General features: G+C 35.4%; 1 long non-coding RNA gene across 1 annotated transcript; it reads left to right on the top strand.

Annotated features, from left to right (window-relative positions):
• The first annotated feature begins 1,291 nt into the window (after nt 1-1,291).
• LOC113309878 lies at nt 1,292-2,396 on the top strand. The gene is made up of 3 exons (XR_003340788.1): nt 1,292-1,392; nt 1,494-1,544; nt 2,214-2,396. It is a non-coding gene; the product is annotated as an uncharacterized LOC113309878 (long non-coding RNA).
• Nucleotides 2,397-13,889: the final 11,493 nt, after the last annotated feature.

Genomic DNA, 13,889 nt, shown 5'->3' with positions numbered 1-13,889 from the left:
TAGAGAAACACAAGGTTTCCTAGTTTAGGTTGATTTTCATATTTAGATAGGTTACCTAAATAACAATAGGTTTCCTAGTTGGTTAGAGTTTCCTTTTCCAAGGAGATCGACTAATACTTGGGAATCAAGTTTGTGACTCCTATATAAGGAGGTCTAGGCTATGTTTTTATACATGGAATTCTCAATGGAAAATCAGTAGATAATTAGAGAATACACAATGTAGTTCTCTAAGGTTTCTAGGGATTCCATTCCACCTCTTAGGGTGGAGTTTTAGGAAAAGAGAGGGACCATTCTCGGGTGTTGTAAGATACGCCGTTGGTGTTGAAAGAGTACATCGTTATGGTTTTGGGAAGATGTGGAATACATCGTTTAGTGAAAAGAAGATCGCCTTGTTCGTTGATGGTGGAAGATCATCGTTGGTGTTGGAAGAGAAATCGTTCAGAAGGAGATCATCTCGATTATATGAGATAAGTATTATCTTGTTTGGTTAGACATTATTCAGTAATATTGGAGTGCTTTGTTCAAGAGAGTTATTTTAAGGTCAATGTTGGATCGTAGTTTGTTGATTGATTCATCAATCGTTAAGTGTGTAATTCTCTGTTTAATGGTTCCATAATAATGAAGAAGTCATAACCATTTTGGTGGATGTAGGCATATTGCCGAACCGCGTTAAGTCTTGTGTGCTTTACTTATTGATTCTAATGTATGTTTGCATCGTTTATCTTTCATTCTACGTCGATCCAAAGATCTAGTTTCTTGTGGGTTAGTTATTGTTGGATTTTCCCATCAAGTGGTGCGGTTAGTTTGACTATCTCCCACAACAAACTTGACTAGGGCTGAACATGGTGTCGGTTAACCGTTGGAAACCGACCGAACCAGACCAATAAGCAAGAAACCGAACCAGACCATTTAGATTTGGATTGGTTTGGTAAAAAAAGTTGAAAAACCGACATTACTGGTTTGGTTTTGGTTTGACATGAAAACCGAACCAAAAACCATTGGAAAACCGATAAATATAGACCATTGATTAATATCAGATAGATTCAATCCACACACTTCATATTTCTTAAGTTATAACCCAAGTATACATTGATTTCGTCGACCTAATTTTCACTTCACATCTCTTCGCCTCCTTCTTCAGTTCATAGAACAAAAACTAAAGTTAGGAGAAATCAAAAATCAAATCATGAATTGTGAATCGTGATCTCTAAACTCTAGTAGAATCTAATCATCCCCTCATTCTTCTTCTTCTTCTCCTCCTCCTTCTTTTCAGGCGAAATCTGTTCATATGAGTTTGTAACCTGTCAGTGTTAGCTAGGGTTTACTAGTAGAAGGTATCATCTTCATTCTTCAGACGAAATAAACAAGTGAACATCTAATTTCTTTTAAGAGGTATCATATTTATGTAACTTGGGTTACTTGATTTACATGATTTATGTTTAATCTAGGGTTTACTAAAATGATTTGATTTTGCTTGTTTTGTTTTTTTGCAGGATTAAGTTGATTTCTTTGATTCAACTATGGAGGAATCAGGATCAACACCAGTAAGATATTTTTTCTCAAGAATTAGAAAAATAGGATTCTAAAATTTGCAGTCTTCTTTTACTAATTCGTTCAAGTGATTGGTACCAGTGTGTCAATTCGTTCTTTTACCAATTTTTTACTAAAATCCAGCTCTTTTTTGCGCACCCCACTTCAATATTATAACACTTGATAATGATGATGTTGATTTAACAGTGAATTGATATTCACAATATTTAGTTAAATATATTGATCTATTAAGTATTATGACCTGATTTACATAGGCTTGTTCATAGTTGTGAGTGTCAAACAATGACAGATATGTTCCAATAAAACTCCAACCTTTGGATATCTACGTGTAGACAGTGGGTCTCATGGGATTAGCTCTAGCTGAGAGGACATCCAGTGAATTTATCTACTCCTTAATTACAGAATACTTCTTTGTGCATATAAAGTGTATCATCTATCATCCATCCAACTCGAAAATAATTGGTATCTGTATATTATCCACCAATCTATGACTTGAAGGGACTAGAGATATTGTATAGATATACTTTACTTATATTTTTAAAAAGCAAAGTAGTATTTGAATGCACTTTACTTATCTTTTTAATAAGTAGTATTTGAATGCACTTTGATATGCTTTTTTTTACATGTTATCTGATTTGAATTTCTGCCTTGTTTATATTCAGGCTTCCGTTAACTCAAATGCATTGTTGCCACCACTACATCCTCCTCCAAGATCTTCTAACGCCTCTACAGAAGTTAGTTCAGTTGGAAAAGTACCAACTACTGGTGAAGCTCCATCTGCACCAGCTGCCAATGTTTCCGATGCTGGTACCATCACTGTCACTGCACCAGCTTCTAAGAAGCGGAAGAAAACTTCATGGTTATGGGATCACGTTGATATGGACCCTCCTCCTTCGATAATGGTAACTTGCAAGAAATGTAAACAGAGAATGAAAGCTGACTCTTATACACATGGGACCGGCTCCTTGAATAACCATTTAAGAAAGTGTCTGAATCTTATTCCTAAGGATTCTGGTCAGTCGACTCTTTCTTTTGAACCTGCTAGGATGGGAGAAGATGAAAAGTTAGTTGCTGTAACTTTTTGTCAGGATTCGTGTAGAAAAGCATTGATTATATTCATCATAGTGGATGAGCATCCTTTTAGAATAGTTGAGGGGGAAGGTTTCCGAGAATTTTGCAGGGTACTTGAGAGTAGATTCAAGATACCATCTCGTATCACTGTACGGAGAGGTGTTATGGAACTGTTTGAGTACGAGAAAGTGAGATTGAAGAATTATTTCAAGGTTAATAAAGTCAGAGTTTGCCTCACCACTGACACATGGAGCTCACTTCAGAAGTTGGGATATATGGTTATTACAGCACATTGGATAGATGCTAACTGGAAGTTGCACAAGAATATCATTAGTTTCATCCAAATTGTAGGTCATAGCGGTGAGACTATTGGTAGGATGATAGGAACATGCTTGTTAGATTGGGAGATCGAAAATGTGTTTACTATAACTTTAGATAACGTTTTTGCCAACGATGTAGCTATAACATATCTGCAAAACCAAGTGCTCAGAAAGAATTCAGATTTAGTGAAGGGTTTCTTACAAGTGAGATGCGCTGCTCACGTCCTTGCCCTTGTTGTAAAGCATGGAATGAAGGAGTATGACATCTCAATTAAGAGAATAAGGGCAGTAGTGAAGTATTGTATGAGTTCTCCTGCAAGATTGAAAAAATTTATGGACTGTGTCACTTACGAGAAGATTGAATGCAAGAAGGGTTTGGTCCTAGATGTAGACACCCGTTGGAATTCGACATTTATTATGTTAGACTCAGCTGAGAAGTATCAGCCAGCTTTTGAGAGGTTAGAGTATGAGGATAAGGAATTCAATTATGTTTTGTTGAAAGTCAAATTCCTTTAGTTTCTTCTACTTCTAGTAATTCCACCGTTGATAACCAACCTGACTGGGATGTGGATGAAAACCAATATGCAGACTTAAGTTCTGATGAAGAAGTTATTGCTACTGCAAAGAGAGGAAAGAAACGCAAGAGAACAAGTTCTGATAAGGCCCCATCAGCACCTCCTTTGCACGCGCCATACCCATCAGATTGGTCGTATGCTAGAGCCTTCGCGAAGTTTTTGAAGGTATTTTTTGATTTTACTGTCAAGTTCTCCGCTTCTACTCATGTTACTGCATACGAATTCTTGTTTCATGTGAGTGTTATTCATCGAACTTTAAACACATGGGCAAATCACAAAGATACATTTCTTTCTAGCATGGGTCTTAAAATGCAAAGTAAATATAACGAGTATTGGGGACGTTATGAAAAGATGAACAATCATATGTTTATTGTTGTATTATTGAATCCACAAGATAAAGAATTAGGATTGAAGTTTCTTCTTGGCCAGTTAGGAATTAGTGGTGGTTATTTGAGAACATAACTAATGGATCTTGTAATGAGGGACTTTAAGGCACTTTTTGAAGAATACTGGGATGTCCAAATGAGTGCTGGAAACTCAACAGTTGTAACAGATAGTAGTGGTGGTAATACTGTTGGCGCTGAACCAGATGATGAAGGAGATTGTGCTGCAGCCGCCCTTATGGCAGAGAGAGCAAGAGAAGAAGAGGAAAGTTTTGATGATGAAGGAAAAAATGAGCTGGAGACTTATTTGAGAGAGAAACGAGAACCGCGGAAAGAGAAAGTTTCTTTTGATATCTTAGGTTGGTGGAAGACGAACTCGACTAGGTATCCTACTTTGGCACTAATCGCAAGAGATATATTGGCTATACCCATCAGTGGCATCCAAATCTGCCTTTAGCACTGGGAGGCGTATTCTCGATCCATATCGAAGTTCTATACTTCCCACAACAGTTGAGGCATTGATTTGTGCTCAAAATTGGTTGAAGACGCCGATTGATCTTGATATTTCTTCCTTGGGACCAGAAGAGGAAGTTAGTTCAGGTATTATTTCATTTGTTAATTTATTTGTAGAATTTTTGGACACTCACTGTATACTACTGATCGTGCATTTGTTCATTGCAGAATTTTTGGACTCTCTCTCTAAATCCATGTTCGTAAACATAACAGATGATGATGTTGAGGACTAAGGAGTACCAAGGTAATTCATCTCACCAATTGGATTAGTTTAAGTTGGTAAATATTTTTGGAAGCATGTTTAGAATGACTGGTTCAGTTATTATATTAGTGGATACCTTTTCAAATCCGGCCAATCAGGTTTAATTTATCTGCTGTTGTGCCGTTTCGCATCAACATTACTTTAAGATGCCAGGACCAAAAGTGAATGTTAAAACACAAGCACGAAAAAATACAGATCCTGATTAACCAACCCTGGAAACTCTGAAGCTATCAGTTGATTTTGTGGATGCATAGCTGGAAAGTGTCGATGTTGTTTAGATGTTATGGAGACTGTGGATGTTTAGGTAGTTAGGTGGCACTTGCTTAGTTTATTTTTTTTATATGAGTTTTGGTGAAACTGAAAGAAGATGTAATCTACTAATTTTTATCTTTTGAATTGTGTTTAAGAATGTTATGAATTTGGATTGTGTATGGAATATTGGAATGTGAATGTCTGTAGCCTGTAGGTAGGTTTGAACTATGTTTTCTTTTTCTTGGATTTGAACTATCAGTTTCCTGAAACTGACATAGCAGCCGGTTAACCGATATCCGCTGGAATAAACCGAAACCGGCTAGAACCATTAAGAAACCGAACCAATGGTTAATGGATTGGTTTGGTTCATATTTTAAGAAACCGATAGTATTGGTTTCGGTTTTGGTTTGGTTAGAAACCGAACCAAAAACGACCATGAACAGCCCTAAACTTGACAAACAAGCTTGAGATATAAACGCTTGCGAGTACGACCGAGCAGTGCTCTAACAGAAACAACTCAACAAGCTAACATTAATTTGGTCATTACATGATAAAAGGATCTTATTGATAAACTATCATTTTCTTCAAGGCATGCAATCTCAGGTAAGGGTTCTAATCGTGTCTCTTATTATGATGACAGTAATTTCTATGATCATTTTTCATGTTCCAAAAAGATTTTCTTATCAAAGGAAAGAGGTAAAAACAAAAGTAAACGGCAGCATGATCCCTTTGGTGAGCGTACGACTCACTCTTGTGCCAATTAGGCACGAGTGTTGGAACCTTATCCATGAAAAATCTTGCTGGATAAGGATTACTGCATGACAAATGTATTATTTATCTCAAGTAGTAGTGAGATGTGATGAGCTACAGTCTTTCATTTTTATATTGTAACCTTTACGTATTCTTTGTGACAATTTCAATCAGATACGAATGTTAAAAGTTCTTGTTGAGCTAAGATCCAAAAATGAAGCATTCACTGATAAAAATCTTTTCGTGAATAACGATTCTCTTGTGCTCTAAAATCACATGTTTATTGAGCTAAGAATGCATTGATATTCAAAGAATAATATTTGTAATAGAAAAGGTAGATAATTGCAATAATGAAAATTATTACGTTCTCTCGAAAAAATTATTTTCCATCCTTGAAATTTTATGTCTAAAACTCTTTAGAAATGACGGGTCCCGTACCATGTAAAGGTACACATACTCTTCCTTTGTGGGTGTACGAAAACCCTAATGCCTAGTTAGGTCATGAACCGACATCCCAAAAAAATCCTTCTTAGAAACTCCTTTATATACCTTAACTTGTGATTGAGAATTCACATCCAAGGAGTTCCGCAACCAAGCATGTCTTCTATGTCACGAATCTTCGAAAGCATGGAAAAATCTCTTAATTGCGATGGTATTGAAACAAGAGGAAAGAAGAAAATACTGGTTGATGACGAAGTTGTTGAATCATCTGAAGATCTTCCTGTGGTGAATTGTTATTTCTCCTATGATCATCAAGATGTTGAGCTTGAAAAGATGATTTCTTCTAATTTTGTTTATGATTTTCTTAAACAATTTGAGAAAGTAAAACTAGAACTTGTTGAAACACTTAAAGGTATAGACATGTTAAGGACTGAGTTGAAAAAGGTTTCTGCTGACCTTGTTCTCATGAAATCTCATGTTCATGATCTTTTCAATGAGGGTATCTTCTCTGAAGAGCTCGTGGATACAATTGATGACAAATTCAAGGGTCTCAATACCAATGAAGAGTCTGGAAAAATCTAGTTTAATTTGTTTTCCTTTTATTTATTTTTTATTTCTAGGAAACTTCTTGTGAGAATTTATTCTTACTTTTGAGAAGGATAACTAGGGTTTAGTATAGCAAAAATTCTGATTATACAAGCTATTTCCAACGTTTTTCATCTTGCATGTTTTTAGATTTATTTATTTAAACTCTAGAGTTTTTGGAACATGAACTTGCGGTATGTTATCAATATTTATTTAATTATTGCAAAAGTCTTATGAAATATATGTGCCTTTACGTTTTCGTGAATCGAGCTGACATTTCGTATATGCTCAGAAGTTCAATTTATTATGTTTTTATAAACTGAAAATAGAATAAACTCTTTGAGAAATTTTATCGCAGTATCGATCAACTCGTGATCATACTTTTGTGTTATTACTTCAACATACACTCCGTAAGATTTTCTTATGTTGAGTCATACTGATTAAAAATATCTCTTTGTTCGTAACTAGCTTTGAGATTAATTTAAGTCGATATCAAGGATACAAATCCATGATTTATTAATGTCCGACAAAATCCTTCCTTTTCATAAAGAAAGGTCACTCATGTTGTACTTTTGGGAATGCCATCAAATGGGGGAGAGTTCTTAAATGAACTTGTGCTTAATTGTTATATCTTCGTGGGGTGTGTGGCTGTGGAATTTAAAAGGGATGCTTGTATCTTAAATATCCTAGATAAGCGCTAAGTATTTTCTTACTATGTGATATCATCTAAATAAAGTTAATATGTAACCGTCTTGGAATCCTGAAGTATCTTTTGGTTGAATTCATTACGATCCCATGATTTTCGTACCTTTGCCAATTTTTATTGACAAAAAGGGGGAGAATTATTAAGTAGTTTCACACTACATACAAATGGTTTACGGATCATTATGTAAGGGGGAGTGAATCAATAATATATAGGTTTCACCTATTATACAAATATGTAAGTATTGATTAAGGGGGAGAAACATATCACCGTAGTATTACTTTAGAGTTGGGATACAATTGAACTTTGGAGAAGATAATAATATTATGTTTCTGTATAACGACTATTGAGAATATTTGTTTTCAAAGTTGTTATCACTACGGATCTTCAACAACAACGATGCTGAGTTGAACACGTTCAGAATCATTGCCACTTGAAGTAACGAAGAATTCAAGGAGTTAAAGAAACCAAAGAAATCAAGCATGATGGATTCAGGAAGTTTTTAAAGCTTTATTTCTTTATCCATATGTATTGATAGTTTTGTCACTAAAATTCACAAAGTGGGGGATTATTAAAGCATTGCTCGGTCGAACTCACAAGTGTTGCTATCTTAAGCTTGTTGTCAAATTTACTTTTCAAAACTATATCTTGATTTCTAGTCTACAATTAGTTAAGTCTCGGATAAGGATAAAAGTGTAGTTGAGAAACGGGTCATCATTGCTGTTAGAGCACGGCTCGGTCAAACTCGCAAGCGTTGCTATCTCAAGCTTGTTTGTCAATGCTAGTGATCAAAACTATAAGTCTTGATTTATAGTCTACTTATAGTGATGTCTCAGACTAGGATAGATTGTGTAGTTGAGCATTAGACTTCACGGAGTTCATCAATTGAAGAGGAAGAACTACTAAGGAGAGCTTGTGGGACTTCATCAACAAAAGGTATGTGGAGACTAAAACTCATCTATTACTCGGAAAATCTATTTATACTCTATCTCCTATATTGAGACATAAGTCGTATTACTATATGGTTTTCGAGTATGCACATTTGAGATTTCGAGCTGAGTTTAACTCGCTTACATATTTCTCGAAATATGTGTTGGTAAGCTTTCACTTCAACCAAGTTCATCTTATATTCTTGAGGAAAGTCAAAAGATGATCATGTGAAAATCGCCGAGTAACATCTTACATGGTTTGTGTGATACAATCATTTGGTGTTGACTTGGAATGTTTCGTTATGATTATTTCAATAACTTGAAAATTGCTTTGATGCTAATACTGTGTGAAAACGGCTATTGTCATCCTCTAAGAAAGTTTCAATGATTGAAATAGAGTTTAGAACACTTAACCAACATTGGATTATAAACATGTTACACACTCTTGCGTATATGTGATCCATGTCCGGGAACCATAGTATGCATACATGTTGGTTTGAGAAGTCCGGGAACCTAAGTACGCATACTGGCATAAGGTTCATGTCCAGAAAATTCAGCTGGCTTTAGAGGTATGCGTACCAGTTCGCATACTGGCGAAAACCAAACCTGGTCTGGCTATTCAAGTATGCGTACCCGTTTGCATACTTGAGTGGTTAAAGTTCTAAAATCGGTTGTGACATAAACAAATACAATTATATAATAAGGAATGTATTCTTTGCAAAACGCGGCTGTAATGTTCATGAATTGATTCGAGTGAATCAAACCGATTTTGCTTCAATTGTGTTCTTATATACTTCTATGAGAATATAGCAATTGAACAACTCTTTAAATAGTTTGATTTGAACTAGTTATGGTTAAGATGAATAAGGTTGATATGAGAGTGTTCATATAGCTAACCTCGGTTAACTACTGTTGAGCCAACATGGTGTACACGTTTAGGTACGGTTACATAAACCTAAATGAGGGTACATTTCATTTGTGTATAACAAGCTAAGTTCGATCTAACGGTTGAAAGATATTAGCTTGAATCTAATCAGGTTTTCATCTAACGGTGAATATTGAGTGCTTTGCTACCAAGTTACCATTGATTGCAAACCCTGATTTGAAACTATATAAAGGAGAACTCTAGCAAGTGGGAAACCTAATCTCCACACCTCCTGTGTAATACTAGTTGCGACTAGAGTCGATTCTCCTTTAACCTTAGGTTTTTCACGAAACCCTGTAGGTTAACGACTTGAAGACTTCATTGGGATTGTGAAGCCAGACCCAACTATTTTCTCTGTAGTTGTGTGTTCTGATTTTACGTTTACTATCGTGATTGAATATTATCTTTGCTAAGATTTCCTTGAGATTTATCTCTGATAGGGAAGATTAAAAGTAGTCACAAACATCTTCGTCTCATCGTTTGTGATTCCATAATATCTTGTTTTGCTACCATACGATTAAGATTATTGTGAGGTGATTGATAATACTAGGCTGTTTTTCAGGAATATAAGTCTGGTTTATCAATTGGTTCATGTGCACCTTGATTTATCAAAACACAGAACAAAACTCGTAGGTATTTCTGTGGGAGACAGATTTATCTATTACAATAGACTTTTCTGTGTGAGACATATTTGTTTATCAAGTCTTCGACTTTGGGTCGTAACAACTCTTGGTTGTGGGTAAGATCAGCTAAGGGAATCAAGTGAGTAGAATCCTGTTGGGGTTCAGAGACGTAAGGAGCGCAACTGTACCTTGATCAGTGTGAGATTGATTAGGGCTCAACTACATTCCAGTAAGAAGTTCATTTGTAGTAGGCTAGTGTCTGTAGCGGCTTAATACAATGTGGTGTTCAAAGCTGGACTAGGTCCCAGGGTTTTTTTTGTATTTGCGGTTTTCCTCGTTAACAAAATTCTGGTGTCTGTGTTATTTCTTTTCCGCATTATATTTTGTTATATAATTGAAATATCACAGGTTGTGCGTTGAATCAATCAATTGGTAAATCCAACCTTTGGTTGTTGATTAAAATTGATTGATCCTTGAACATTGGTCTTTGATACTGTTCAAGTTATTTCTCTTATGTTCAATCGGGCTCGCAAATTCCTATTTGCTGATTGCGGATTGAATTAAGAGATAGAGATATAAACTATTTGATATACTTTTCTCTAGATCGAGTCTGAATGTCTAGTTGATTCTCTTGAAAGTATATTGGAGTTTGTCTATTCAGATTGCCAAACGACATATTGGGTGTGGTTGTTAGAGCCCCGCTTTTTCAATTGGTATCAGAGCAGGCAAACACGTTAAGACCATATAAGTCTGTGTTTGTAGCGATTTGAATATGGACATAAGTGTTATCTCTATAAACGTACCACCAGTCTTCGATGGCTCAAATTACTTATGGTGGAAAATTGCTATGAGTGCCTTTCTTCAAACGTGTGATTTTCAATCATGGGTTTATGTGGTTAATCGATATGATCCTCCGGAAGTTACAGAAGGCGATGTAATAGTTTAAAGGATATTGGTAAATATGATGTTGCCGAGATTCTTGCTGCAAAGAAAAATTCTGACGGATTAAATGTTATCATCCATGCCATTATCCTAGAGCTCCAACATCATGTGACTACTTTCACGAAGTCTAAAGATGCTTGGGATATCTTATTTGAAGGGAATACCTGTGAAAAGAAAGCTAGGCTTCAAAACCTAAATTCTGATTGGGAAAACCTTCGTATGGCAGATGAAGATTCTTTTGGCGAGTTTAATCACAAAATGTCTGAAATTGTTAATGCATATTTTGCATTGGGAAAGACTATTCCTGAAAAGGACATTGTGATGAAAATTCTCAAATCGTTGCTATCTAGATACGACTATCGGAAGCATACCATCGTTGAGGGAAATAACCTTGCAACTCTTCCTAGAAATACTCTGGTTAGAAAGTTAAAGATCTTTGACCATGAGCATACATCCAAATCCGGAAAGGATGTTGCTTTCAAAGCACAAAAGAACACTAAATTACTTGACAAAAGTAAAGGTGTTTGCATCTCTGAAGATGATCTTTCTGAGGCTGATTCATCAGATTAAGATCTTGACAAGTCAGTCTCCTTGATCACAAGACAGTTTAGGGATCTTCTTTTGAAGAGAAGTAAACGGTTCTCCAGAGATAAACCTAGGTCATCAGTTAAACCTCATAATCGTGTTCCTCCTAAAAACAAGGATATTGATGAAACTGATGACGAGGATATGCCACACTGCTTTAAGTGTAAAGGTTTTGTTCATTTTGCAAATGAGTGTCCAAAGCGTAAAATACACTGGGAACAAAGGTCTAGCTGCAACTCTTGATGAAATGTCTGACAACTATGATTCTAATGAAGACGAAAAGTTAAGTGTTGCACTTCTTTGTGAAAATATTGATTTTGATAATTGTGGCAATACATACATCAATCTTGATATTCTTTCAGAAAAAATTCCAATCGGTCTGGAAGAAAAAATGGATCTATCTGTTTCTACTGGAAACTCTTTTTCTGATTTTTCAGGTTCCACTATTTGTCTAGCAGCTTACACATCTCAGGCGTCTGAATCATCTTCCATGTTGACATGCTCTTATTGTTATCTCAAAGGTCATGAACTTTCAAAGTGTTTCAAGTACAAACATAAAATAAGATACGTCAACAAACTTCAACGAAGAGCAAATCGATTAGCAAACAATCTCAAACTTGTTCAAAAATCATCAGAGGTATGTAAACTCATCTCTTCTTCGAAGAAATTAGTTTCCAAAGAAAAGACTAGATCACTGGAAGAAAAATTGTGGTCTAAACATTCTTTGAAACAGGATTCTATGAATTCCTTTTAGAAAGGTTATGGTGGACATATTATTGTTCACCCCAGCATAACTTGATTGTGTTGGTTGGTGCATCTTGTCTCATGTGCCTGATAAAAAGAGATAAGATTGTGCACACCTCAGGATTTAGGAAAAGAGAATTGTTTTATATTGTTTTGTATTTCTCTTTTTAGTTTTGCTGTGCTTTGCAAGTTTGGAATTCTTCCAGCTTTCATATCTAAATTGGTATTGGAAGGGACTTATTTGTTTAGTCAATAAAAGAGGGTTATTCTCGACAATTCTGCCCTCTTTAGGGTTGAGAGTTGTGCGTACGTGAACTTATGTGTTTAAAGGTTCCGTAACCTTACATTCCTTTTTCCTCCCCTTGAAACTCTTTTTATCATAAGACTACTTGTTGAGTTTATCTTGTGATTTCCTCTCACAATTCCGTTCATATGGATACTCCAAGCATTATGTGTTCTGATGGAAAAGATGTTAAAATGATTGTTAATCCATCAATCATGAAGGAAAAAGATAAATTTCCGTTACCTCCAATTTTGAAAAGAAAAAGAAGGAATGCGAGGAAGCCAAGAGCTGTTCCTTCAAATTCTCAGAAGTTTTCTGGTGTTCTTGAAGAGTTTAAGGAAACAAGGAAGGAGATTCAGCAAATAAAGGATATTGTTTTGAGAACTCTTGACATTCAGAAGCCCTGGTTCGGCATCAGTTCAAAAGGTTTGTTGGGATTGACTCCTTTCTTCATGAACCTTATGTTCCCATGGTTGTTGATGACAAGGAGTTCGGGGATGATAAAGAATTATTCAGAGGTCTCAATGTCTAGGAAGCTTCTTATGAGAATTTGTTCTTGTGTTTTTAAGAAGGATAACTAGGGTTTGGAATAACCATTATTGTGAGTACACATAGCTATTGCCAACGTTTTCATCTTGCAATGTTTTTAGATTTATTCATTTAAATTCTAAAGTTTATTTGGAAGATGATTTTTGCAGCGTTAATCTTTATGGTTTGATATTGCAAATTGTTATGGATTATATATCGATATGAAAGTATTGATAAGAGATAGAATGAATTTTTGACTACAAAAGTTAAGCCTTTTATGTATTATGCAAATATTGATGGAAGATAGGATGAGCTTTTGTTTACAAAGATTAAGTCTATTATATGTCATTGTGCAAATAGTGATGAAAAATAGAATGAATCTTTGATTATTCCGAAGTATTGGTCTTTCCCTGATCCACATCTTTTGGTATGTACTGTGTTGCTCCGTAAGTTCTCTTATTTTGAGCATGACCAATTGAATTGATCATTTTCCTTGTGATTAATTCAATTGAGTTTTTTAGATACAAATTCATGTTTCATGTGATTTGTTAATGTCCAAAGAAATCCTTCTTTTCTTGTGAAAGGAAGGTCGCTCTTGTTGTTCTTTCGGGAATGACATTTTATGGGGGAGAGTTCTTATTTGAGCTTGTGCTTAATTGCAAAATATTTGTAGGGAGTGCGGCTGTGGAATATTTTTAGGGGTTATCTTGTATCTTTATAAACTCCTTGATGAATGCATTTAGTTTCGACTAGATGATGGCATTTAAAAAAGTTGATATGTTATTCTCTTTTGGTCATGAAGTATCTCTATAAAAATTTCATGAGGATCCCATTAGTTTTCGTACCTTTGCCAATTTATATTGGCAAAAAGGGGGAGAATTAATGTGTAGTTCACACTACAAATACATATGGTTTACGGATCAT

The sequence above is a fragment of the Papaver somniferum genome, chromosome 9 (assembly GCF_003573695.1).
Source record: "Papaver somniferum cultivar HN1 chromosome 9, ASM357369v1, whole genome shotgun sequence".
NCBI classification, from domain to species: Eukaryota; Viridiplantae; Streptophyta; class Magnoliopsida; order Ranunculales; family Papaveraceae; genus Papaver; species Papaver somniferum.
The sequence above is the reverse complement of the archived record's forward strand: the minus strand, read 5'-3'. Positions and strand labels throughout refer to the sequence as shown.